Here is an 11,776-nt window from a genome sequence, read left to right on the forward strand (position 1 = left end):
ATGAATGTACTATTGTGTGAAACGTAGCTTAGTTTGATAATTTAGCTCTGATGGCTCATACAAAATATTTATTATATTATGGTTTCATTACTCTGAGAATTAAGTGAGGAAAAGTGTAGAATTAAAGTAAATCATGAATATTTAAATATCTGTAATATTTGGATGAGTAAAAGAGAAATAGCTGCCGCTGCATTTTGCCACTGATTTATCCCGAGGTAAGTGATCATTAACTTTAGTTATTTATAAACAGCTCACGGGCACAGCGCGCTAGACGTGATGACGTATGCTGACTCCAGAGCGTGTCCCGAACGCGCTGCCTTATAAGATCCCTTATGGGTGAAAATGCTGCCGAACGAGGGAGCTGCCTTTGAAGGCAATGACTACCTAGGCAGCTCCCTTCAGATTGGACCGCAGCTGTTGTCCTGATGCACTACCCAGGTATGCCTGAGCTTGAGGTCACAAACAGATGGCTGGACATTCTCCTTCAGGATTGTCTGGATTATCCATTTATTACAGCATGTTGTTCAGGCCCTGAAGCAGCAAATCAGCCCCATACCATCACACTACCACCACCATGTTTTATGTTCAGTATGATGTTCTTTTTTTTTAAATTATGTGTTAGTTTTACACCAGATATAACGAGACACACCTTCCAAAAATTTGCACTTTTGTCACGTCAGTCTAAAGAATATTTACCTAAAATCCTGGGGCTCATTAAGATGTTTGTTGGTAAATGTGAGACGGGCCGTTGTGTTCTTTTTGGTCAGCAGTGTTTTTTGTATTGGAACTCTCCCATGGAGACCATTTTCACCCAGTGTCTTTCTTTTGTGACCTCCTGGATGAGTTGTTCATGCCCTTTTGGAGTAATTTCAGTCAGCTGGCCATTCCTGTGAAGGTTCACCAGTGTTCCATGTTTTCCATGTTTTTGTGTATAATAGCTCTCACTGTGATTCCCTGGAGTCCCAAAGCTTTTGTGTTGCTTTTTGAGATCTTTTTTCTGCATGTTGTCATTCAAGTGTCATTCAAGGTTTTATTCAAGTGAGTTCTTGATTCTACATGTCTGGAAGTAATCAGGCCTGGTTGTGGTTAGTGAAATAAATAATTATTTAACACTTTTTTTTATATTTACTTAGAATATTTGTCTGATATTGAAGTTTATTTGATGATCTGAAAAATGTTAGTATGACACAAATGCAAAAACAAAATAAATATGTATGGGGAAATACTTTTTCATGTTACTGTATGCAGTGTACAGCCCATCAGTAACCCTGAGGGGGCCCATCAGTGACATCCACATGTGGGGGCAACATTCTGTTTTCCACTTGGGATACCCATACAGAAAATACATAGGCATGCCATCTGGGATAGTAGTGGCAGTTTGTTATTTTGTGTAAGTACGACCATAGAGAGCATGACCAATTAAAAAAAAAAAGATAATGATCTACTACTGTAGCATCCACCAACATCTTTTGGTTTAAGGGATGTGTGCATTGATGCAAAACTAATTGCAACAAAGAATGCTTTTTATTTTTTATGTGTGTTATGGACTAAGTTTGTGTGATGTTCATTTTATGCTGAGATGATAGTGAAGCTTAGATCTGAATAGTCTTTGCCCAGCAGGATATTTGGTCAGGATATTGAAGCCATAACCTTGTCTCCTCACTCATTGTTATGGTAATTTGGAAGGGAGTGTAATCTTTGCCATTGATGATTGAAGTGGATTAGAAAATATGGGCCAAACTTTCAGTCTTCGAAGAACAGTTGCTGCTTAGCTATTGGTCAAGCTTAGACTAATAGCCTACATTATATTTTAGATGGCCATCCTCTCTGATAATAGCTCCTTTAGTCTGCCATTGAAGCCATGGAAATGAAAAATGCTCTACTAGAACTTGATTTTTCAGAAGTTTTGTAAGGTTTTTTTAGACACTGTACTCGCATGAATACTATCATTAATTATGGTCTGATTTTTTTTCTATTAAAGAACAGAGCGCAAAAGTCATGGCCATTTAGTGTACTTCTGTTTGAATGATTCACATTATTTTGGATACTCACACTCAATCTCATGGCAGGCCTAGGAGAACCAATTCAGGTTTTGACCTGCACTTGTTTTTGTTGTTTTATTTTCAATTCTCATTATTCACACTCACTCCCATATGTTTTTAGCCCTACCAAAACCCAATGTCCCTTTTGTCAGAAACTGTGTTTTCTTATTCAGGGCAGGCTCTTAAGCTGTGAGCCACAGGCGTACTGACCTGCACTCATCTATTTTTTTCATCCCTTGTTCCACTGATTTACGCCTTCATTTTTGCACACACCCAAGGCATAGAGCTTCTGTGTTCCCCCAGCCACCAAATTTCTTATGCTCAAACTCGGCCAGCAAGTCATCTGTAATCCACAGCCATACTGATCTGCACTTATTTTGTTGTTTTTTTTTTCATTCCCCACCCCTCCCACTTTGGCTACACAACCCTTTTTAGAAAAAACAATCCCCATTAATCCAGAGTGCTTCTAGAAGACTGGACTATAGTCTAAATATGTAGGAAAAGGAGCAAACCCAGCATAATGTGGCTCCTGAGATGTGACGAGGCTGAAATAACAATGCTATGCATGAATGCTGACATCTAAGTACCTGTGGCTGTACTGCAGAGCCAGATTGCAGATTGGGAGCTTCAGCTCTCAGTTGTCTGAGACTTTTCTCTGCCCTACGTACTAGTACTATTTATTTATTTTTTTTATAAATTTCAAGACATAAAACAAGCTAGTTTTTGCTTAACTGTGACAGAAGCACAAAACTCATTATTTGAAAGTACTTGCATCTCACTTATTTGCTGACTTGCCACAGACAGTAGATACATATTTCTCTCACAGACGAAGCACAGTGCTGGTAAAACCGGCAGACAAAAACTGCAGATCTTCAACTGGTCTAGAGCGTGGGGCTCTGGTGGGGGTTGACGGGTAAGGGGTGGTGCCAGGCTGGTTCTATGCATGTTTCCTTATTGCGATGTCACAATAAAGTAGCCATCCAAGCCGTTTAAGGAAGCATATGATTTCTGACACCTTTTCAGACAACTCTTTCAGATAATTAACAAAAAACAGATGGCACGCAAAAAGTAAGTTTTGCTAAAAAATATATATTTTTTTATAAAATCTTAAATCGATCCCTAAACCTAACTCTTAAAGGTTAAGTAAAGGGTAGAATGTAGAGTTACACTGCCTAGCGAAAAAAAAGTCGCCACCTGGATTTAAGTAAGTAAATGATGTTGGGTTGATGCTGCAGTTGGTCTGCAGGTTTAGGTTCAGCAACAGTATGTGCTGAAAGAATGAGGTCAGCTGACTACCTGAATATACTGATTATAGACCAGGTTATTCCATCAATGGATTTTTTTCTTCCCTGATGATCACAGGCATATTCCAAGATAACAATGTCAGGATTCATGGGGCTGGAATTGTGAAAGAGAGATTCAGGGAGCATGAGATCATCATTTTCACACATGGATTGATCTCCAGCACATCCCAAAGATTCTCAATGAGGTTAAGGTCTGCACTCTGTGGAGAAGACTGGACACAGTCAGACTCTACCATCATTAATGCTGCAAGATCTTGTTAAAAAATGAATGCAACACTGGATTGAAATAAATCTTGTGACAGTGAATGTGTGCCGCAATCAAAGCTGAAGGCAGTCCAACCAAATATTAAAATGTGTGACATTTTTGTTTTGGTGGGGACTTTTTTTTTTGGCCAGGCAGTGTGTATTCAATATATAATAATGTACATTCAACTAAGAATTCAGTTGCATTTAACAAACATCTAGTTAAATGTAAGTAGCATCTGTGAGGCATCAACAATGGACCATCCAAATAAATTGTTAGCTATTTTATTTATTAATGTTTTTCAAGTCATTACTCATTAGAAACTGAATAGCGTCAGCTGCCTCAAAAGGAGATTCTGAGGAAAACATTAGAAGCACTCATAGTGGACAGCACAGTGGATGGTAATGATTGGGACTGGCTGTGTCTGGCTAGAATTGTCCATGCAAATGGGACAATATACCAGATCCTGTCCCATGAAAAGCATGAGTACTAGCATTAATTGATTATTGGAGTCTGTCCTACACAGCTAATCAAAGCTATTAAAGAGAAAAAAATTACCATTAATTCAGAATGCTTCTAAAAGACTGGACTGTAGTCTAAAGATGTAAGGAAAGAAGCAAACCCAGCATAATGTGGCTGCTGAGATGTGGCGAGGATAAAACAACAATGCTTTGCATGAAAACAGACATTCAAGTACCCGACTGTACTGTACAGCCAGATTACAGATTGGGGGCTGGAGTTCTCTGTTGGTGGCAGTGTGTTATGTTGAGTGAGAGCTCCCTCTGCCCTCTCCTCACATTCTGCTCTCTCTCTCTCTCTCTCTCTGGTGAAGCAGGGGCTTGGCAGTGGGATGTATTCTGACTACTTAAGACTGGGAGTCAGGGAGGAGGAGGGAATCAGTGCTTTTAACCCTCATTATCACAACCCTTAGCATAGAAGTCTGTAGCTTACACTACCCACTGTCCAGGAACAGCATTTGTAAGTAAAAGTAAGTTTATTCTTTTTAAGTAAGTTCTTATTAAGAACAGAATAGTGATGGCTGTCACAAAGGGAGATCCAGAGGACACCACTAAGAGCATCAGGCCTTCTAACTTACAATCCTTTGCCAACAACTCCACTCTGCATGGCATGAGGCACATTTTTGCTTATGGACACTTTACATTCCGTCGCTTCCTGTGGACTGTCTCGTTTCTGGGCTCTCTGGGTCTGCTGCTGATGGTATGCATTGACCGACTAACTTACTACTTCCAATTTCCTCATGTCACCAAAGTAGAAGATGTAGCGGCACCTAACCTCACCTTTCCTGCTGTCACTTTCTGCAATCTCAACGAGTTCCGTTACTCCCAGATCACTAAGAATGATCTTTACCATGCTGGAAGACTGCTAGCTCTGCTCAATAGGAACAAGGAGATCGCAAAACCGCATCTAGCGGATCCAGAGTTTCTTGCCAGTCTGAAGAAAAAAGCCAACTTTTCTGACTTTGAGCCAATGTGGTTTAACATGACTGATTTCTACAACCGAGTCGGCCATGACATCAGCGATATGCTTCTCCAGTGCACCTTCCACGGGGTGCACTGCTTCCCTTCTAACTTCACCACTGTGAGTTACTACAAATTTCTCCTCATGTCTTTTGCATCGCCTGGTGATGCGTTACTGGTTTTAATTAGCAATGTAAACACAGTGACTTTTGAGTTCATAAGGTAAAAATCTCCCTCAATATCTTACATTCATTATTTTATTCATATTTAAAATATCTACTAGTAAACGCTGAAGTCTTAAGAAGAAAAAGTGTGGTAAAATCTGGAGACTCCAGTTTCCTCCTACAGTCTATAAACATGGAGATCAGATTAATTAAAGGATACTCTAAAGTACCCCAGGAAAATGATTTACACTAACTTGTCCAGACAAAATTGTATGCACAAATTTACCCTGGTGTGTATGTGTAGGGGTGTAAGTATGTATGTGTGACTGCATACCCGGATATGGATTGGCACTCTGTGCTATCTCAGTGACTGATGCAGTCCTCCAGGTGGACGGTGGTTTCTGGTTGAGAGTATGCTGTGCGCGATTGGCTGTCACTTCTCACTAGTGTGTGTGTGTGTGTGTGTGTGTGTGTGTGTGTGTTGATAAGTGTAAGTGTTTGTGTGTAGAATGTAATTGTAAGTGTCCTTTGGTGCCAAGAAATGCAATATAAGTAGAATATACGTGTAATTGTAAGTGAGCAAGTAAGTAAAGAACTCACAGAATATTGTTGATTAATCTGATTCACTTTTTCAATCAATTGACAACACTAGTACTTTCTAGTATATTAAATGGACTAAGCAGGTATTAAGGATTGCATAGGCTAAACAATTAGTTGACCATTAACTTCGGTTAGCTGTTGATTATAGTCGGAAGCAGAAACAAACAGCTGTTATTTACTTTTTTCCACTTTTCGAGCCAAGCTACACAAAATTTCGATTACCCTGCAGTACAATGTCCTGCTTTAAAAGGAAGCATTTCTACATAGATGAAAGTTCATTTTGCATTATGGAGCTGTAAGGATTCTAAACGTGCGTACAAAATAATTAACTGCACAAGGAAGATCATGCAATGGAATATTACATCATTCCACTTTTATTTCATGCTTATCTATTCGCTGTGAGAGAGGAGGTGTAAATTATGTGCACATGTATTACATTGTATTGTATTACACATGTAATTATTTTTCTCTTTAGAAACATTTAGCATAATTTAGAGCTCATGTTTAGCTCTTATTTAAAATATACGATTTGACGCATTTGTTGCTGCTGTCAATCATAATTAAACGACAATAAAAAAATATAGCTTTAAAAAGAGTTAAGTCCTCCGTAAGTTTCTTTTTGCTTTAGGATTTGCTATGGCAGTCATAATGTTGTTCTAAATGCTCTAAATGTCTTTATGCATATCAGGTGGTTAGTGTTCCTGTAGCTTCCTGCTTTATTTATTTATTTCAAACTGGAAAATAGAGAATGCAGCTGTAGTAGAAACTAAATTACCTTCATATCTGCTAAAAAGATTAATAAAAGATAAATAAAAGTAACGTCTTTTTGTTTGTACGCTATAAAATGTAACATTACTACTTTCTCAAATAATAATTGTGAAGGTTACTTATATCATAATATCTTTGATTTAATTCATGTAATTTTAGTGAAGTTTTGTAAACTTATTTTGTATGAAAAAAGCCCTTGTGGAAAAGACTACACAATGATGGTGAGTTAGTGGTAGGGGGACACCCATTATGGAAATAAATAGTGTCACGAACCAATGATTATTTAAAGATAAAGTTAATATGCTATTTATAATCAGTACTACTCATCTTAACTTTTAGTTGAAATGCATTTTGATACATTCATTGCTAATGTCAATCAGCATTAAATTGCAGTAACAAATGTCTATAAAAAATGAGCTTTTTGCGTTAGGATTTGCTATAGAAATTGACTAGTCGACTACTTTTGTTCGTCAATAGTTGACTAGTAAAATTTACTAGTAGTGCCGCCTTTACCAGGAATAGCAACTTTTGCTGTCAAATAAACCTCGCTATATTAAAAAGTCCTAAATTCAGTCCAAACAACCCTTTAAGTTGAAACTTGTTGTTTTTAGGTTAAACCAGAATGTATGTGTCTAATGTATCAAATTATTTGGTAACACTTTATAATACTGTTCCATAGTTAATAGGTAACTAAGCAGGAACTAAGCAGTAACTAATTAATAGTGCTGCATTAACACCTAAATATTTTCTATTAACTACCAGGGACTACTGAATAATTACTCAGTAGATAGTACTGAACTAATCATTATAGTAGTTCACTATTAACTCCACAATAATTACTGAGACTTACATATCTCCCAGAGAAGTACTTACTAATAATGTCTCCTTTATAATAACTATTCATTAATTACTGCTCAAATCAACATTAACTACTGAAAACCCTTACATGCCACCTGGGGAACTATAGATCTAAATCAGGCATATTTGAATTAAATGCATATTAATTGAAGGCATATTTGAATTAAGCAAGTGAAACCATTTGTAGTAGTGGTAAGCTTAATTACCTTATTATCCTCAGTTCCTTCCAAATATTAGCAACATATAGTAAAATACTTCAGTGTGTATTACTCTGCTTAACCATCAATTTTGGAAGAAAAAAACATTATAACGTAATATTATTGCATAGAAGACATTGATGAAAGTTCTCCAGAAGGCATCTAAGACTCTAAGAATGACTGCAAGACTGTAATAATGTAACAATCATTGCTCTAATACTAGGTATCAGCCTTATAAAAGTGTATCTTCAGCGTTTGCAGTCTCACAGAGATTTATTTTTCTGCGCATTATTAGGGCAATTACGGTAATTTCACAGCGGACGCAGCTCTCCTGGTCCTTCGTGTAAATTCTCTGCTGTGCTGCTGCTGCTGCTGCTGGAGGAGGAGGATTAAGAGAGACTCTGCTGCTTTCATATTTCTGTATTTGATTGAAAATAAACTAGTAATGAAGATATTGAGATCTTTTCCAGCTTATTTTACCCCCGGATCAGATGAGTCTTTGTGGGTTGTTAAACAGCTTTAGGATGTGTGTTAGCTAGCTAAGTTAGCTAAGTTGTGTGTGTGTTAGTTAACTGGCTAAGTTAGCTAGGTTATGTGTGTGTGTGTTAGTTAGCTAGGTTAAGTGTGTGTGTTAGTTAGCTAGGTTAAGTGTGTGTGTTAGTTAGCTAGGTTAAGTGTGTGTTAGTTAGCTAGGTTGTGTGTGTGTGTTAGTTAGCTAGGTTGTGTGTGTGTTAGTTAGCTAGGTTGTGTGTGTGTGCTAGTTAGCTAGGTTGTGTGTGTGTGCTAGTTAGCTAGGTTGTGTGTGTGTGCTAGTTAGCTAGGTTGTGTGTGTGTGCTAGTTAGCTAGGTTATGTGTGTGTGCTAGTTAGCTAGGTTATGTGTGTGTGCTAGTTAGCTAGGTTATGTGTGTGTGCTAGTTAGCTAGGTTATGTGTGTGTGCTAGTTAGCTAGGTTATGTGTGTGTGCTAGTTAGCTAGGTTATGTGTGTGTGCTAGTTAGCTAGGTTATGTGTGTGTGCTAGTTAGCTAGGTTATGTGTGTGTGCTAGTTAGCTAGGTTATGTGTGTGTGCTAGTTAGCTAGGTTATGTGTGTGTGCTAGTTAGCTAGGTTATGTGTGTGTGCTAGTTAGCTAGGTTATGTGTGTGTGCTAGTTAGCTAGGTTATGTGTGTGTGCTAGTTAGCTAGGTTATGTGTGTGTGCTAGTTAGCTAGGTTATGTGTGTGTGCTAGTTAGCTAGGTTATGTGTGTGTGCTAGTTAGCTAGGTTATGTGTGTGTGCTAGTTAGCTAGGTTATGTGTGTGTGCTAGTTAGCTAGGTTATGTGTGTGTGCTAGTTAGCTAGGTTATGTGTGTGTGCTAGTTAGCTAGGTTATGTGTGTGTGCTAGTTAGCTAGGTTATGTGTGTGTGCTAGTTAGCTAGGTTATGTGTGTGTGCTAGTTAGCTAGGTTATGTGTGTGTGCTAGTTAGCTAGGTTATGTGTGTGTGCTAGTTAGCTAGGTTATGTGTGTGTGCTAGTTAGCTAGGTTATGTGTGTGTGCTAGTTAGCTAGGTTATGTGTGTGTGCTAGTTAGCTAGGTTATGTGTGTGTGCTAGTTAGCTAGGTTATGTGTGTGTGCTAGTTAGCTAGGTTATGTGTGTGTGCTAGTTAGCTAGGTTATGTGTGTGTGCTAGTTAGCTAGGTTATGTGTGTGTGCTAGTTAGCTAGGTTATGTGTGTGTGCTAGTTAGCTAGGTTATGTGTGTGTGCTAGTTAGCTAGGTTATGTGTGTGTGCTAGTTAGCTAGGTTATGTGTGTGTGCTAGTTAGCTAGGTTATGTGTGTGTGCTAGTTAGCTAGGTTATGTGTGTGTGCTAGTTAGCTAGGTTATGTGTGTGTGCTAGTTAGCTAGGTTATGTGTGTGTGCTAGTTAGCTAGGTTATGTGTGTGTGCTAGTTAGCTAGGTTATGTGTGTGTGCTAGTTAGCTAGGTTATGTGTGTGTGCTAGTTAGCTAGGTTATGTGTGTGTGCTAGTTAGCTAGGTTATGTGTGTGTGCTAGTTAGCTAGGTTATGTGTGTGTGCTAGTTAGCTAGGTTATGTGTGTGTGCTAGTTAGCTAGGTTATGTGTGTGTGCTAGTTAGCTAGGTTATGTGTGTGTGCTAGTTAGCTAGGTTATGTGTGTGTGCTAGTTAGCTAGGTTATGTGTGTGTGCTAGTTAGCTAGGTTATGTGTGTGTGCTAGTTAGCTAGGTTAGTTAACTTTTATGTGTGGGTTACTTAGGTAGGTTATATGTGTGTTAGCAAGTTAAATGCGTGTGTGTTAGTTAGCTAGGTTAAATGTGTGTTAATTAGCAAGCTAAGTTAGCTAGGGGAAATGTGTGTGTGTTAGCTAGGTTAATTGTGTTAGCTAGTTTAAATGTGTGTGTTAGTTAACTAGGTTAAATGTGTGTGTGTTAGTTAACTAGGTTAAATGTGTGTTAGTTAGCTAGGTTAAATGTGTGTGTGTGTTAGTTAGCTAGGTTAAATGTGTGTTATTATTATTATTATTATTATTATTAATAATGTATATTTCCCTTTATAATACTGTGACATGATCTGCAGTAACTCCTAAAGAAGAACACAGTAACTCCTCAGTAATTAGTAATTAGTTACCATGTTTCTCACTTTATAATACTGTGGTATGATCTGCAGTAACTCCTAAAGAAGAACACAGTAACTCCTCAGTCATTAGTAATGGGTTACCATGTGCTGCTGTTAACTCCCGAAAAAAGAAGACAGGGACCCCTTATTAATTATCTATGAAGAACACAGGGATGCCTAGTCCGTTATCTAACACAAATATTTATTCATTTGAACATGATTTCCCCCAGAATAAGGATGTAGAACACAACCTACAGTAAGTATGTGAGCCATCACTTCTACTGAGCACATCTCCAGCAGGACTGAAGAAGAGCACAGGTTTAGAATAAACACCTGTAACACACTGACAGAACATTACAAAAAATGGGGGTTAAGCAGACTACTGCACATTTCAGTGTGTCTAACATTTGGAAGATATTGAGCATACTAAGGTAAGTAAGGTTAATATATGATAAGTGGTGTCACTGACTTTAATATCACCACTGATAGAATAACCTGCAGCAGCAGACAAACACACTGATAGAGGCTAGCGGTCCGGCGCTGTGGAATTACCGTAATTACCCTAATAATGGGCACTAAAAGTCTGTGAGACTGCAAGGCTAAAGATGAACGTTTATAAGGTTGGTGCTGAAAATTAAAGCAGTGACCATTAAAACAAAATTGAGTACAGTCAGTCTTAGAGTCTTCTCTAAGTCTTCTTCTATAGTAATGTCTACTATGTAATAATATTACGTTATTAAGTTTTTGTTTTCTTTCAAAAATGGGGTTTAAGCAGATTACGACACACTGTAGTATTTTACTATATTTTGCTAATATTTGGAAGATAATGATGATAATAAGATAATTAAGGTTCCTACTACTACAAATGGTGTCACTCAAATATGCCTTTAATATCACCACTGATAGAATAATTGTTTGTGTAGACTGATTTAGATCTATAGTTCCCCAGGTGGCATGTAAGGGTTTTCAGTAGTTAATGTTGATTTGAGCAGTAAGTAATAAGTAGTTTTTATAAAGAAGACATCATTAGTAAGTAGTTCTCTGGTAGATATGTAAGTCTCAGTAATTAATGCGGAGTTAATAGTAAACTACTATAATCATTAGTTCAGTACTATCTACTGAGTAATTATTCAGTACTCCCTGGTAGTTAATAGAAAATATTTAGGTCTTAATGCAGCACTATTAATTAGTTACTGCTTAGTTACTGCTTAGTTACTTATTAACTATGGAACAGTATTATAAAGTGTTACCAATTATTTTAACGCACAAAGCAGTCCACTCACAAATGGTATGATCTATTTCCTCTGTGCTCTCCTTAAAGAAATGCAGCAGCTGTGTTCAGCAGAACACACATATGATGGTGTGGTGACTCCAGTAATGTAGTCTTAATGTCATGTCAGAAGTATCATCTTTACTGGATAAGTGCACATGAATTTCTCACTTAGCAGTTCTCATTCCTGCTGCACTCAGTCACACAGCACTATATATGAGGTTCCGTTAGATAGC

The 11,776-nt window shown here is 37.8% G+C and overlaps 1 protein-coding gene across 2 annotated transcripts in view; it reads left to right on the top strand.

The window, feature by feature from the left end:
* Positions 1–11,776, top strand: part of asic1c (acid-sensing (proton-gated) ion channel 1c) — a 222,435-nt gene that overhangs the window by 23,745 nt on the left and 186,914 nt on the right. The gene's annotated exons all lie outside the window — the stretch shown is intronic.

The sequence above is a fragment of the Astyanax mexicanus genome, chromosome 6 (genome assembly GCF_023375975.1).
Source record: "Astyanax mexicanus isolate ESR-SI-001 chromosome 6, AstMex3_surface, whole genome shotgun sequence".
NCBI classification, from domain to species: Eukaryota; Metazoa; Chordata; class Actinopteri; order Characiformes; family Acestrorhamphidae; genus Astyanax; species Astyanax mexicanus.